Here is a 16,129-nt window from a genome sequence, read left to right on the forward strand (position 1 = left end):
TTCAAACATAAAGATAAAAAATGTAAATTTCATGGTGAAGAATCAACAAGTGGGACACAATTGTGAAGGTGAACGAAATTTACTGCTTATTTTAAACTTTTATAAAAAATAAATAACTGAAAATTGTGCAATATTATTTGGCCCCTTTAAGTTAATAGTTTGTAGCGCCACCTTTTGCTGCGATTACAGCTGCAAGTCGCTTGGGGTATGTCTTATCAGTTTTGCACATCGAGAGACTGAAATTCTTGCCCATTCTTCCTTTGCAAAGTGAGGTTTGATGGAGAGCTTTTGTGAACAGCAGTTTTCAGCTCTTTCCACAGATTCTCGATTGGATTCAGGTCTGGACTCTGACTTGGCCATTCTAACACCTGGATGCGTTTATTTGTGAACCATTCCATTGTAGATTTTGCTGTATGTTTGGCATCATTGTTTTGTTGGAAGACAAATCTCCATCCCAGTCTCAGGTCTTTTGCAGACGCCAACAGGTTTTCTTCAAGAATGGTCCTGTATTTGGCTCCATCCATCTTCCCATCAATTTTAACCATCTTCCCTGTCCCTGCTGAAGAAAAGCAGACCCAAACCATGATGCTGCCACCACCATGTTTGACAGTGGGGATGGTGTGTTCAGGGTGATGAGCTGTGTTGCTTTTACGCCAAACATATCATTTGGCATTGTGCCCAAAACGTTTGATTTTGGTTTCATCTGACCAGAGCACCTTCTTCCATATGTTTGGTGTGTCTCCTAGGTGGCTTGTGGTAAACTTTAAACAACACTTTTTATGGATATCTTTGAGAAATGGCTTTCTCCATGCCACTCTTCCATAAAGGCCAGAGTTGTGCAGTGTACGACTGATTGTTGTCCTATGGACAGACTCTCCCACCTCAGCTGTATATCTCTGCAGTTCATCCAGAGTGATCATGTCCTCTTGGCTGCATCTCTGATCAGTCTTCTCCTTGTTTGAGATTACATTTTTTGAGGGACAGCCGGGTCTTGGTAGATTTGCAGTGGTATGATACTCATTCTATTTCAATAAGATCGCTTGTACAGTGCTTCTTGGGATGTTTACAGTTTTGGAAATCTTTTTTTAACCAAATCCGGCTTTAAACGTCTCCACAACAGTATCACGGACCTGCCTGTTGTGTTCCTCGGTCTTCATGATGCTATCTGTGCTTTAAACAGAACACTGAGACTATCACAGAACAGGTGCACTCATACAGAGACTTGATTACACACAGGTGGATTATATTTATCATCATGAGTCATTTAGGACAACATTGGATCATTCAGAGATCATCAATGAACTTCTGGAGTGAGTTTGCTGCACTGAAAGTAAAGGGGCCAATTAATATTGCACGCCCCAATGTTCAGTTATTTATTTTTTAAAAAGTTTAAAATAAGCAATACATTTCATTCAACTTCACAATTGTGTCCCACTTGTTGTTGATTCTTCACCATAATATTAAAATTGTGTGAAAAGGTTGAAAAATGCAAGGGAGCCAAATACTTTTGCAAGGCACTGTTTCTCTTCTTTTCTTTCATTTCTTTCATTCAGTATGATTATATTTTTCAGCATGTCTTGCAGTTTGCACTTATTAGCCGTGCCAGACTAGTGACTACATGTATAAGTTATAGAGGCAGCACCCATAAGATTTGCTTATTCGTCCTGGAGACCTTCCCTTTTTCCAGGAATATCCTGGAGATTTGCCAAGTATATGGATTTGTTTTTGATGCGTTTTCGCCTTGTTTTTAGTGCAATTTTTTTTTTCTTTTTTTCTTTCAAGCGTTTTCTATACATTCTGGGGTGGAAAAATGCTTCAAAAATGCTGAAAGAATGGACATGCTGCAGATTTATTTCTGCACCAGATCTGGAAGGAGAAAAAAAGCAATATGTGCACAGAACCTCCGGATTCTCATTGACTTTGCTGCCATAAGGACTGGAACAAAACTGCACTCAAAGACACATAAAAAAAAGCAAAAAAAAAAGGCACTTTGTGCACACAGTATAATAATCATATTTGGTAATACATTAAAATTGTTTAAAATGACTATAAGGAAATTGTAATAATTTAAAAAAGATTTCAAGGACTTAGGTAATTTCTGTTTGTTTTGTAAACCTTTGCTTTTTGTGACTGGAATATACGGCATCAGGGAAAGTATCTGCTTTCCTGTCACTCCTGTATATTCGCCTCATGGAGACGCAGTTCAGGTGTTTGCTCTTTAATACTATTCCTTGGCTGCGAGCTGAGACCTGAGATCTGATTGGCTCTCGCCCTGTCTCTTTCTTGACGTCTTGTAGGAAGCAGCTTCCTCACTGTGTGGAGCTCATAGTCTGTGACAGTGACCGGGCGTGCATGGTGTGTGAGCATCTCCTGTGTGAGCGCAGCTCTGCAGTGACACCGTGCTGAAGAATCATTAGTATTAATAACAATGTCTTCTTCTCAGGTTTCCTTTATATTGTGATGTGCAGCGTATCCCGAATGACTGTAAGCCGCTCTCTACATCGCTATCATTATTAATATCCAGCTGGATCCTTCTTCCCCACCTGTCACCACAATCCTCAGGTATGTACAATCATCTACAGGATAAGCTTGTGCAGGCATAGATGTAGCAGAGCTGAATTTGTCATTAGCTACAATGACAGCTGCAGTATTTAGCCACTTTGATGACGTTAAATAATGGTCTACAGTGCTGGCCAAAAGTATTGGCACCCCTGCAATTCTGTCAGCTAACACTCAGTTTCTTCTTGAAAATGATTGCAATCACAAATTCTTTGGTATTATTATCTTCATTTAATTTGTCTTCAATGAACAAAAAAATTGTCATAAAGCCAAATTGGATATAATTCCACACCAAACATAAAAAGGGGGTGGACAAAAGTATTGGCACTGTTTGAAAAATCATGTGAAGCTTCTCTAATTTGTGTAATTAACAGCACCTGTAACTTACCTGTGGCACCTAACAGGTGTTGGCAATAACTAAATCACACTTGCAGCCAGTTGACATGGATTAAAGGGAACCTGTCATCAGAAATTTTGCTTTAAACCTAAAAGTTTCCCCCTCTGAAGCTCGTGGGCTGCATTCTAGCAAGGTTCTTGTACTTTTTGTGGCCCCTTTTAAACCAACTTAAATACTTTATAAACTTGTACCTTTTGCTATGTAAATTGTGTAAATCGTCCATGGGGGCAGGCTCTCTGCTGACCGTTGCTGTTCCTCCAGCAGATTTACACCGCCCCCAACGCTGAATTTCGTATCTCAGGACGCCGCCCCTGGGCTCCCGTGGTCTCGTGCATGCGCTGTGCGACTGTAGCGTGACTGTGCACTGTGTGCACGTGTGACTGCTGGTGACGTTTTGCGCAGGCACGATGTTATGGGCGGCGCTGTGAGTGTCATCAGCAAGTGCCGCCCATAACCTCGTGACCGCACTTTCCCCTCTTTCTCCAGCGTTCTGCGCAAGCGCTTGCTGGCCAGATGACCCGACGTCACCTCTTTCCCATCTTGCCCTGCTGCAGGGCATGAAATCATTAAAAAAAAAATCGACATGGGCTTTTTTTTGTGTTCAGCCAGGTACAACTAGGCAGCTGGGGATTGGAATCCGCAGCGCAGGGTGGCCCAAGCTTTCTGGCCCCCCCACTGCGAATTGCAGTCCACAGCCACCCCAGAAAATGGTGCTTTCATAGAAGCGCCATCTTCTGGCGCTGTATCCAACTCTTCCAGTGGCCCTGGTGGCAGGTGGCACGCTGGGTAATAAGAGGTTAATACCAGCTATGTTTTACCAGCTGGTATTAAGCCCGAGATTCTTAATGTCAGGCCAAGTTTGACCTGGCCATTAAGAATCTCCAATAAAGGGTTAGAAAAAAAAAAAAGACATCACACAGAAAAATACTTTATTAGAAATAAATACACAGACACAGTAGGGACTCCATGTTTATTACTCCCTCTCACCCCTCCTCGATTGAGAGATTTCTGTACTGACCATGCCAGGAGAGAGAGAGAGAGGGGGAAAAGAGAGAGAAAGAGGGAAAAGAGAGAGGGGGGGGGAAGAGAGAGAGAGAGAGGGAAAGAGCGAAAGAGAGAGAGGGAAAAGAGAGAGAGAGGGAGAGATGGAGGGAAAAAAGAGAGAGAGGGAAAAGAGAGAGAGAGGGAAAAGAGAGAGAGGGAGGGAAAAGACAGAGAGAGGGAAAAGAGAGAGAGGGAGGGAAAAAAGAGGGAGGGAAAAGAGAGAGGGATGGAAAAGAGAGAGGGGGAGGAAAAAGAGAGAGGGGGAGGAAAAAGAGAGAGGGGGAGGAAAAAGAGAGAGGGGGAGGAAAAAGAGAGAGGGGGAGGGAAAAGAGAGAGAGGGAGGGAAAAGAGAGAGGGAGGGCTACCATCACACACATATTTATAAAATTTATTGGGCTTTGGACATGAGCTTTTTTGTGTTCAGCCAGGTACAACTAGGCAGCTGGGGATTGGAATCCTCAGCGCAGGGTGGCCCAAGCTTTCTGGCCCCCCCGCTGAGAATTGTAGTCCACAGCCACCCTAGAAAATGGCGCTTTCATAGAAGCGCCATCTTCTGGCGCTGTATCCAACTCTTCCAGTGGCACTGGTGGCAGGTGGCACGCTGAGTAATGAGGGGTTAATACCAGCTATGTTTTTCCAGCTGGTATAAAGCCCGAGATTCTTAATGTCAGGCCAAGTTTGACCTGACCATTAAGAATCTCCAATAAAGGGTTAGAAAAAAAAAAAGACATCACACAGAGAAAAATACTTTATTAGAAATAAATACACAGACACAGTAGGGACTCCATGTTTATTACTCCCTCTTACCCCTCCATGATTGAGAGATTTCTGTACTGACCATGCCAGGAGAGAGATAGAGAGCGAGAGAGAGAGAGAGGGAAAAGAGAGAGAAAGAGGGAAAAGAGAGAGAGGGAAAAGAGAGAGAGAGGGAAGAGAGAGAGAGAGAGAGGGGGAAGAGAGAGAGAGAGAGGGAAAAGAGAGAAAGAGAGAGCGCGATGGAAAAAAGAGAGAGGGAAAAGAGAGAGGGAAGAGAGAGAGAGAGGGAGGGAAAAGAGAGAGAGGGAGGGAAAAGAGAGAGAGAGGGAAAAGAGAGAGAGGGAGGAAAAAGAGAGAGGGAGGGAAAAGAGAGGGGGAGGGAAAAGAGAGGGAGGGAAAAGAGAGAGGGAGGGAAAAGAGAGAGGGGGAGGAAAAAGAGAGAGGGGGAGGAAAAAGAGAGAGGGGGAGGGAAAAGAGAGAGGGGGAGGGAAAAGAGAGAGGGAGGGCTACCATCACACACATATTTATAAAATTTATTTCATGCAATGCTTTTCACGTTTGTTTTTAATGGTTTTTTTTTTTTTCGTCACACACTTTTGATTTTTTTTTTTGTTTAACCATTGTGAGGCAGTGACAGGTGTCATATCTGAAGTTCGCGGTGTTTCCCCCACAATGTGCTTGGAGAACTTATGAGACCTGCTGTGAGTGCAACACAAAATAAGAGTGTGAATTTTTTTTAGGTAATACAGTTAGGGCTTTTATTTTTGCAGCGTTCTGTAGGATTGGCAGTGGGACGGAACTCTCCCCCCCGTCCGGGGCTTGCAACAGGCTCATGTCCGGGGAATTTCATTTAGTACTGCAGTGTACAGCAAGATGTGTCTCTCTTGGGATTCAGGCTGCTGGGGTAGCAGGTGGTGTATGAAGCTGGCTGTACACAATCATAAAAATATGTAATATTTGTAAATTCTCCTTCAAGCACTTTAAAGCTCACCAATCACCAAGATTTTCCTATATAACTTAAAGTCAGTGTTATACTGGCACTATCATGCGGATTTTATACATACCTTTAGTTGTCAGTGAGGGTGTATAGGTTTTGAAACACAAGCAAGCAAAGTTTGTAAAATCAGCAGCTTTTTGAGGGGCAGCAGCTGCCAGTCATCTAATAGCTGAGGTGGGTAAACATAGTGATTCCAATCCCCTGCCTGTCTGTCCTCCCCCTGTTATTTATGCTAATTCTATTATAGAATCGTTTGACTAAGTGACTAGAAAAACCTGTGCTGATGTCATACCCATGTGACCAGAAGGGCCGGGGCCACATTGGATTTAGTATTTTTTTACTTCAATTAATTTAAATATTTAAAGGGTATTCTCAAGTTTGGAGGTTTTTCAATTTCTATCCATTGGAATATTGGATAACTTCCAAATCACTTAGAACTAGAGATGAGCGAACCGGTCGCGGTTCGGCTCGAGGTCGGTTCGCCGAACGGAGGTCCCGTTAGAGTTCGGTTCGTCGAACGTTCGACGAACCGAACTCGAACCGCATAGGAAACAATGGCAGGCATTCACAAACACATAAAAACACCTAGAAAACACCCTCAAAGGTGTCCAAAAGTTGACAAACAACTCACAACACAACACAAACACATGGGAAAGTGACAAGAACAAATTTTCATGCGAAAACAAAACAGCTTGACGAGGAAAAGGAGGACGAGACACAGATATAGGCATAGCATGCCCTTCTAAAATCATGCAAAACAAGCGGAGTCTCCCTTTTTTACAAAAATTGGGCCACACAGACACCCCTTCAGTGGCAGCACTTGTGCCCTAGTTGCAAACAGGATGTTTTGATTTGCATCAAGCACATTCAAAAATACGCCGTAATTAACTGTCCCCAGGATGACACCGGGGTAGGTAGCAAAGTCTTTCCTGATCCCAGCTCTGTTCATCTTGGATCATTTTTAAAAAACACAGCAAGCAAGGGTTACTCCAAGCGGAGTCTCCCTTTTTTTTCCAAAAATTGTGCCCCACACACACCCACCCATTCAGTGGCAGCACTTGTGCCCTAGTTGTACACTTCACAGCTAGATTTGCATCAAGCACATTCAAAAATACGCCATTCTTAACTGTCCCCAGGATGACACCGGGGTAGGTAGCAAAGTCTTTGCTGAACCATGACTTGTTCATATTGGCTCCTTTTAAAAACAATGTAAGCAAGGGTTACTCCAAGCGGAGTCTCACTTTTTTCCAAAAATTGTGCCCCACACACACCCACCCATTCAGTGGCAGCACTTGTGCCCTAGTTGTACACTTCACAGCTAGATTTGCATCAAGCACATTCAAAAATACGCCATTCTTAACCGTCCCCAGGATGACACCGGGGTAGCTAGCAAAGTCTTTGCTGAACCATGACTTGTTCATATTGGCTCCTTTTAAAAACAATGTAAGCAAGGGTTACTCCAAGTGGAGTCTCCCTTATTTCAAAAAATTGGGCCACACAGACACCCCATCAGTGGCAGCACTTGTGCCCTAGTTGCAAACAGGATGTTTTGATTTGCATCAAGCACATTCCAAATCCACAAGCATTTACTCTCCCCAGGATAACACAGGGGTAGTAAATTCCTTGTGGATCGATGACTTGTTCATTTTGATGAACGTTAGTCTGTCCACATTGTCACTGGACAGACGCGTGCGCTTATCTGTCAGCACACACCCAGCAGCACTGAAGACACGTTCAGAGACAACGCTGGCAGCTGGACACGACAAAATCTCCAAGGCGTAAGTGGAGAGCTCTGGCCATTTTTCAAGATTTGAAGCCCAAAATGAGCAAGGCTCCATTTGCAAAGTCATGGCATCGATGTTCATTTGGAGATACTCCTGTATCATCCTCTCCAGCCGTTGACTATGTGTTAGACTTGTTGTCTCTGTTGGCCTTGCAAAGGAGGGTCTAAAAAAATTATGAAAAGATTCCATAAAATTGCTGTTACCAGCACCAGATACAGTCCTACTGGTACGGGTAGACTGTTGAAGATGACGAGACCGTCCCATGTTTGTCAAGTTACAACTGGGAGATTCACTCCCTGCACCTGCACGGTTGTTTGGTGGAAAAGCCGAGCTAAGATCGAGTAACAGCTTCTGCTGATACTCCTGCATACGTGCGTCCCTTTCTATGGCTGGAATTATGTCACAAAATTTGGACTTGTACCGGGGATCTAATAGTGTGGCAAGCCAGTAGTCATCATCACTTCTAATTTTGACAATACGAGGGTCATGTTGGAGGTAATGCAGCAAGAAAGCACTCATGTGTCTTGTGCAGCCATGCGGACCAAGTCCACGCTGTGTTTGTGGCATAGAGGTGCTAACCGTTCTTTCTTCCTCTGACATCTCTCCCCAACCTCTTTCAACTGAAATTTGACCAAGGTCTCCCTCATCCGCTGAGTCTTCCATGTCCATGGACAGTTCGTCCTCCATTTCTTCATGTTCTCCTGCACCTTCCTCAACATCTCGCCTGCTACCATGCGCCCTTGTTGATCCCTGTCCCCCATGGTCCCATGCCTGCCGCGTTGGTGATGATGAACGTCTGGACCTTGGAGATGTTGTTATGTCTTGCGCATATGAATCCTCCTGTAGTTCCTCCCCTTCCTGTTGTCCCACCCCCTGACTCCGAATAGTGTTTAGCGTGTGCTCCAGCATGTAAATGACTGGAATTGTCATGCTGATAATGGCATTGTCAGCGCTAAACATATTCGTCGCCATGTCGAAACTGTGCAGAAGGGTGCATAGGTCCTTGATCTGAGACCACTCCATCAGGGTGATCTGCCCCACCTCTGCATCTCGTTGGCCCAGGCTATACGTCATGACGTATTGAACCAGGGCTCGGCGGTGCTGCCACAGTCGCTGTAACATGTGGAGAGTCGAATTCCAGCGTGTCGGCACATCGCATTTCAGGCGATGAACCGGCAGGCCGAAAGACTTCTGGAGCGATGCAAGTCGCTCAGCTGCGGCGCTTGAACGGCGGAAGTGAGTAGACAGTTTTCGTGCCCTGGTCAGAAGGCCATCTAGGCCGGGATAGTGTGTTAAAAATTGCTGGACAACAAGGTTCAACACGTGAGCCATACAAGGTACGTGTGTCACCTTGCCCAGGCGAAGGTCCGCACCCAGGTTTGCAGCATTGTCGCACACGGCCTTACCAGACTGCAGGTTGAGTGGAGACAACCATTTATTAAACTCGGACCGCAGAGCTGACCACAACTCCTCAGCTGTGTGACTCTTATTCCCAAGACATGTCAAGCTAAAGACCGCCTGATGACGTTGCGATCTGCTGCCAGCATAGTAATGAGGGGTGCGTGATTCCTTCTGCGCAGTGAGAACGCTGGTGGCCTGACCAGGCAGGCTTGGGGCGGAGGTGGAGGACACAGATGAGGTGGAGGAGGCAGAAGCAGTGGCGGAACTTGGACAGACAGAGGATTGACACACAAGTCGTGGGGACAGCAAGACTTGTGCAGCAGACCCTTCACCATCTATCACCAAAGTTACCCAGTGCCCAGTCAGCGACATGTAACGTCCCTGTCCATGCTTACTGGTCCAAGTATCGGTGGTGAAATGCACCCGTTCACACACAGAGCTTCTCAAGGAAGCGGTGATGTTGTGTGCGACATGCTGGTGTAGCGCGTGCACACCTTTCTTAGAGAAGTAGTGTTGACTGGGCATCTGGTACTGGGGCACAGCGACAGACATAAGGTCTCTAAAATCCTGTGTGTCCACCAGGCGGAAAGGCCGCATTTCGGTAGCCAAGAGCTTACAGAGGGATAAAGTCAACCTCTTAGCTTTGTCATGGGTCGCAGGAAATGGCCTTTTATTTGTCCACATCTGAGGGACAGAGATCTGGCTGCTGTGTGTAGACGGTGTTGAGTAGGGTGTCCCTGGAAAAATGCAGGTTTGTGAGGAAAGTGCAGTCGGAGACATGATGTTGCCTTCATCCAACGTTGGTGCTATCGATGTCTGAGAGAGCTGCACACACGCACTTGTTTCCCCTTCCAAACCAACTGACGACCTACCAAGCAAACTGCCTGTTGCGGTTACAGTGGTGGAAGTTGTGCATGGAAAACCAGGTGTGACAGCTGTCCCCACAGTCCTAGAAGATGAAGAGCGCGCGAATGCACTGGAAGGGGCAGGCCGTGGATGGTTCGCTCTGCTAGGCCGCATTGCAGCACGGTGAGCTTCCCACTGGGACCTATGATATTTATTCATGTGACGATTCATGGAAGAAGTTGTCAAACTGCTGAGGTTTTGACCTCTACTAACAGAATCACGACAAATTTTACACATCACATAATTTGGGCGATCTTTTTCTATGTCAAAAAAGGACCAGGCTAGGCAAGGCTTAGAGGGCATGCGACCTGCTGAGCCCCCCCGACTAGTGCTCAGAGGCAGAGTGGTGGCTGATGATGTAGTTGTAGACGTGCTACCAGTGCTCTGACTCTGTCCAGGAAGGCGCAAGGTAACTTCGTCGTCGGTTGCATCCTCCTCCACCGCCTCTGTTGACCTCCTCGAGTGCCTGACTGTGGGTTGACAGTAGGTGGGATCTAGAACTTCCTCATCAATTGTTGTGTTTGCACTCCCCTCACCCTCAGACCGAGCCTCTTCTTGCCCTGACCAAATATTTAAGTTGTCATCACAATCTGGTATCTGCGTCTCATCGTCATCAGTATGTTCCTCATTGTCTATAACCACAGGTGTTACAGTTTGTGACAAAGGGTCAACATTATGCTCAGAAATTTGGTCCTCACGGCCTGAATCAGAGTCACAAAGGTTCTGGGCATCACTGCAGACCATTTCCTGGTCTGTACTCACTGTAGCTTGGAGCAGACCTCTGATTCCCAGGCTATAGTGTGACTGAACAGCTCTGCAGACTCAGCCATCTCAGTTCCACCATACTGTGCAGGGCTGATGGAGACTTCAAAGCTGGGAGAAAGCAAGTTTGTTTGGGATGACAACTCAGAGGACTGGTGTTTTTTGGATGCGGTAGTTGAGGTGGCTGAGAGGGCACTTGTTGGACCACTTGAGATCCATTCAAGCATTTTCTTTTTTTGGCCATCATCTACCTTTGTTCCTGTTGTTCGTGTCCGTAAAAAAAGGAGCACATCGGATTGTCCACGGTAAGTAGTAGACATCTTACTTTTGCTGGTAGATGGTCTATCTTCAGCAGATGTTAATGGAGCTTTGCCACCTTCCCCACGGACAAACCCTTTTTTTCCTTTTCCAACACGCCTCTTCCCCTTTCCACCAGCATCTGTCATTTTGCCACTCATGTTGATTGCGACAAGATTGTGCACTTAAAATGTGGTAGTAAAAATTGAGAGGGGGTGTAGATTGCAGCGGTGGTCTAGCTTTATTAACAGCAGAATAATAAAGAATAAATATCCCTGACAATGCAACTACGGCCCTTAAACTGGCAGCATAAATTGCTAGTATAATGGCTTAGTAACAATGAGTTTTAGTGTGCAATGCAGGCAGACGTGCTGCAAATATCTTTGCACTACTGGGGCAATACAGCAGTCCAACAGCCACGTTTAGGATGCCACTAAGTTCACTCAGTGTTTGCTAGTATAATGGCTTAGTAACAATGAGTTTTAGTGTGCAATGCAGGCAGACGTACTGCAAATATCTTTGCACTACTGGGGCAATACAGCAGTCCAACAGCCACGTTAAGGATGCCACTAAGTTCACTCAGTGTTTGCTAGTATAATGGCTTAGTAACAGTGAGTTGGAGTGTGCAATGCAGGCAGACGTGCTGCAAATATCTTTGCACTAGTGGGACTATACAGAAGTCCAATAGCCACGTTTAGGATGCCACTAAGTTCCCTCAGTGTTTGCTAGTATAATGGCTTAGTAACAATGAGTTGGAGTGTGCAATGCAGGCAGACGTGCTGCAAATATCTTTGCACTAGTGGGACTATACAGAAGTCCAATAGCCACGTTTAGGATGCCACTAAGTTCACTCAGTGTTTGCTAGTATAATGGCTTAGTAACAATGAGTTTTAGTGTGCAATGCAGGCAGACGTGCTGCAAATATCTTTTCACTACTGGGGCAATACAGCAGTCCAACAGCCACGTTTAGGATGCCACTAAGTTCACTCAGTGTTTGCTAGTATAATGGCTTAGTAACAATGAGTTTTAGTGTGCAATGCAGGCAGACGTGCTGCAAATATCTTTGCACAACTGGGGCAATACAGCAGTCCAACAGCCACGTTTAGGATGCCACTAAGTTCACTCAGTGTTTGCAAGTATAATGGCTTAGTAACAATGAGTTTTAGTGTGCAATGCAGGCAGACGTGCTGCAAATATCTTTGCACTACTGGGGCAATACAGCAGTCCAACAGCCACGTTTAGGATGCCACTAAGTTCACTCAGTGTTTGCAAGTATAATGGCTTAGTAACAATGAGTTTTAGTGTGCAATGCAGGCAGACGTGCTGCAAATATCTTTGCACTACTGGGACTATACAGAAGTCCAACAGCCACGTTTAGGATGCCACTAAGTTCACTCAGTGTTTGCTAGTATAATGGCTTAGTAACAATGAGTTGGAGTGTGCAATGCAGGCAGACGTGCTGCAAATATCTTTGCACTACTGGGGCAATACAGCAGTCCAACAGCCACGTTTAGGATGCCACTAAGTTCACTCAGTGTTTGCTAGTATAATGGCTTAGTAACAATGAGTTGGAGTGTGCAAAGGGCAGGAGGGTACAGTGGCAGGGTTGTGGGTCTCTGGGTAGGGTAAAGGAAGCCTGCCTTTCTATCCCTCCTAATGTGGAAATGCAGCGAGGAAATCCCTGACCTTAACTACACAGACGCTGTCATCTTGTGTAGCTGTTAAACTCTGTTTTCAGGACCTGTCATCTATGGCTCTGACCCTGCTGGTATGAGCCCTTAAAAGGACTGATAGAAAGTGCTATCCCTAAGCTGTCCAGCGCTGTGTATGGAGCGTATACAGCAGTATCGGCGATAGGAGCTGCGCCAGTGATGTCTGACACCAAGGACGCAGAAGGCAGATAATGGCGTGCTGGAGGAAAATGTCCGGTTTTATAATGCAGGGACATGTGACATGGACATCCTATCACACATGCCATTGCTTCTCTGGCTAAAAGTCCACTTAGCTGTGTGTGTGTCTGGGATGCTGACATGCTAGCCCGCCCCACTACACGCGCGCGCTTAGGGAAGGAAGACAATTATACATTGTACATACAGCAGTGATCTGAATGCGCTGTTCCCGCACACTATACACTGAAATGTCATAATAGTGTGAGTCACAGAGTGACTTACACTATTACAGCGGAAAGCCAGCTAGGAATTAGCTGTTTTTTTTTGCTGCTCGAACCGTTCTCGAACGTATCTAGAACTCTCGAGCTTTAGCAAAAAAGCTCGAGTTCTAGTTCGATCTAGAACAGCCCCCAAAATCACTCGAGCCGCGAACTGGAGAACCTCGAACCGCGAACCGCGTTCAACTCTACTTAGAACCCCACCAACATAGAGAACTGTGGCTCTGAAAAGCCATGGGTGAATGGAGTAAAGTTTGATCATGCGCTTTGCCAGTCCATTCATTCTTATTGCGAGTGCCGAACACCAGTCAGACTCTGGGCAAGCCTATCTCTGGGGTCCTATTGAGAATGAATGGAGCAAAGTGGCAGAGTGCATGATTGACCACTATTCACACAGGAATCCTTAAAGCCCTAATTCTTAAAACCAGTGGGAGCCCAGCAGTGGTGGTCCCAGTAGTAGGAGCCACAGCAATTGGGAAGTTATTCATAGGAAACATGAAATGGAGGACAATAGCAGGTTCTTTAGGAATTGAGACCACTGTCATCACAACAATAAGCTGAAAGGATACATTCCAAAAATTTTGGATTCTGAAAAGTTCCACCAGATATCCATCATCGTTAACCTTACCCTCCTGCAATGTCAACATTCATGGGTACCATCTGTTGAGAATATATCGGCAATCCAATATCATTTTGATAAGATGTTTCAGCATGTTTTGTGCAACTTATAGATTTACATGATTCACTCTCTCTTGCTTTACCAGGAATCTTTGCATGTAGGGGAGGAGTAAAAATTTATATATGGCTGAAATGGCATTTTGAGGCCGGTGTGCTGGCAGTAAAAAGATAAATGCTCAAAAGAAGAACAAGACCTGTGAAGGTCAAAATATTGGCAAGTTGAAAAGTAAAAATGGGTGTTCTCAAAGATTTAGTAAATTGTGAAATGTAGGAGAGTCGATGTACACTGATGCTTCTGTTATCAGGCACCACATATTCCACTGTAGATAGTCCTGGCGATAGAGGAGACGTCATTGCCAGAGACTCTGGATAGCACAGGCCCATCCACTAAGTTTAAACTGATTGACACCGGCAGTACTTCACAGTCTGACAGAGTGGGTGTGTGTGCTGTTCAGCTGAAGTCATCAACTCCTGGCACCCTACTTAAAGGAAACCTGTCATCAGAAATTTCGCCCAAAAGCTAAAAGATTCCCCCTCTGCAGCTCCTGGGCTGCATTCTAGGAAGGTCCCTGTTATTATTGTGCCCCATGTGAGACCAAAATAAAGCCTTTATAAAGTTCTACCTTTTTGTATGCAGCTTCTGTAAATCCGTCACGGGGGCGGGCTCTCTGCCGTCCGTTATTCTGCCTCCTGGTCCTGTATGCCGCCCCCATCGCTCCTTTCCATATCTGATGCACCGCCCACTGCTCCAGCCATCCCCGCGCATGCCCAGTGCCAGTCTCACGGGACTGAGCACTGTGACTGCTGGTGACGTGTGCGCAGGCAAGTGATTATGGACGGGACTGTGACTGTTATCAGCAAGTACCCGGCCATAATCTCTTGAGCGCGCAAACCTCTCCAGCATTCACACTGAGCTCAGTGTAGATGCTAGACTGTATGGGCTGCTTCCAGGGATGACGTCCCTTTGTCATGTGATAGTATTTCGAACACGCCCCTATCACATGACAAAGGGACGTCATCCCTGGAAGCAGCCCATACAGTCTAGCATCTACACTGAGCTCAGTGTGACGCTGGAGAGGTTTGCGCGCTCACGAGATTATGGGCGGGTACTTGCTGATAACAGTCACAGTCCCGTCCATAATCACTTGCCTGCGCACACGTCACCAGCGGTCACACTGCTCAGACCTGTGAGACTGGCACTGGGCATGCGCGGGGATGGCTGGAGCAGTGGGCGGTGCATCAGATATGGAAAGGAGCGATGGGGGCGGCATACGGGACCAGGAGGAAGAATAACGGACGGCAGAGAGCCCGCCCCCGTGACGGATTTACAGAAGCTGCATACAAAAAGGTAGAACTTTATAAAGGCTTTATTTTGGTCTCACATGGGGCACAATAATAACAGGGACCTTCCTAGAATGCAGCCCAGGAGCTGCAGAGGGGGAATCTTTTAGCTTTTGGGCGAAATTTCTGATGACAGGTTCCCTTTAAGCTTACAGCTTTCTGCTTGTTGTTCCCCCTGCTCTGTATTGGTTTTCCTGTTTGACCTTGGTCTGCTTTTCTGACGATTCTCCTTCCTGAAGATTTGATACCTTGTTGTTATCTCTGTTTTGACCCGACTCCCTGACTACTCTCATGGATCCTGATTTTGTCCTTTTTGTGACCTCCTGACTTTGACCCTGATTGGTGACTATTACTGCCTTGGGACTGCAGCGTATCCATAGGCAGCAATCTCCTTTTCCTCCTCCTCCTCCTCCCCTTTTCGTCTGCACCAATACAAGTATGCACCATATAAGTATGATGCATTGAATTAGGCCAGAGATGATATTATGATGCACTTGGTCATCTATCATCTGCCATCATCTAATCACCATGTCTATCTTCCCACAGGTATGTCAATTCATGCACTCTACTTTCCCATGAACTGATTTCCACTCCACTTTGCTCTGCTGTGTGTTCTAATACCTGGTATGTCAATTCATGCACTCTACTTTTGCACTATATCTGACCTGTTCTTTCTTTGCTTCAATATCTTCCTGACATCCTCCAGCATCTCACTGTGATCTTTCCCCCCCTGTTTTGCACCCCCCTTTTATGACCTTTGTTTATTTTGCCTATGTTAAGCTGCATCTTTTTTTTTTTTATTGAGTGATCAAGGGGTTAGTCTTGCAACCCACCCCTTCACAGCTGAGTGCACTTGTATGTGTATATAGTGGGGCAACTAAAAGTCTGCACAAGACAAGTATGCACCATATAAGTATGATGCATTGAATTAGGCCAGAATTGGGCCGGAAGTGACCGGAAGGTAACAGCATACATAGGCAATGTAAACAATGTTTGTGTTTCTATTCACCTTCAGCCCTATAATACTTCACTTTTTACTG

At 45.7% G+C, this 16,129-nt stretch overlaps 1 protein-coding gene across 2 annotated transcripts in view; it reads left to right on the plus strand.

Moving 5' to 3' along the window:
* The window catches only part of LOC142292038 (glycoprotein-N-acetylgalactosamine 3-beta-galactosyltransferase 1-like), a 194,558-nt gene that overhangs the window by 59,773 nt on the left and 118,656 nt on the right, over window positions 1–16,129 (plus strand). Inside the window, exons 1-2 of one of the 2 annotated variants that reach the window (XM_075337097.1) lie at window positions 2,288–2,355; window positions 2,444–2,562. The gene's annotated coding sequence lies outside the window, so the exon portion shown is untranslated. Of the gene's footprint in view, window positions 1–2,287; window positions 2,356–2,443; window positions 2,563–16,129 lie in introns of those variants that run through there. The other variant, XM_075337098.1, reaches the window with a different exon arrangement.

Source organism: Anomaloglossus baeobatrachus, chromosome 2, assembly GCF_048569485.1.
Source record: "Anomaloglossus baeobatrachus isolate aAnoBae1 chromosome 2, aAnoBae1.hap1, whole genome shotgun sequence".
Classification (NCBI taxonomy): Eukaryota; Metazoa; Chordata; class Amphibia; order Anura; family Aromobatidae; genus Anomaloglossus; species Anomaloglossus baeobatrachus.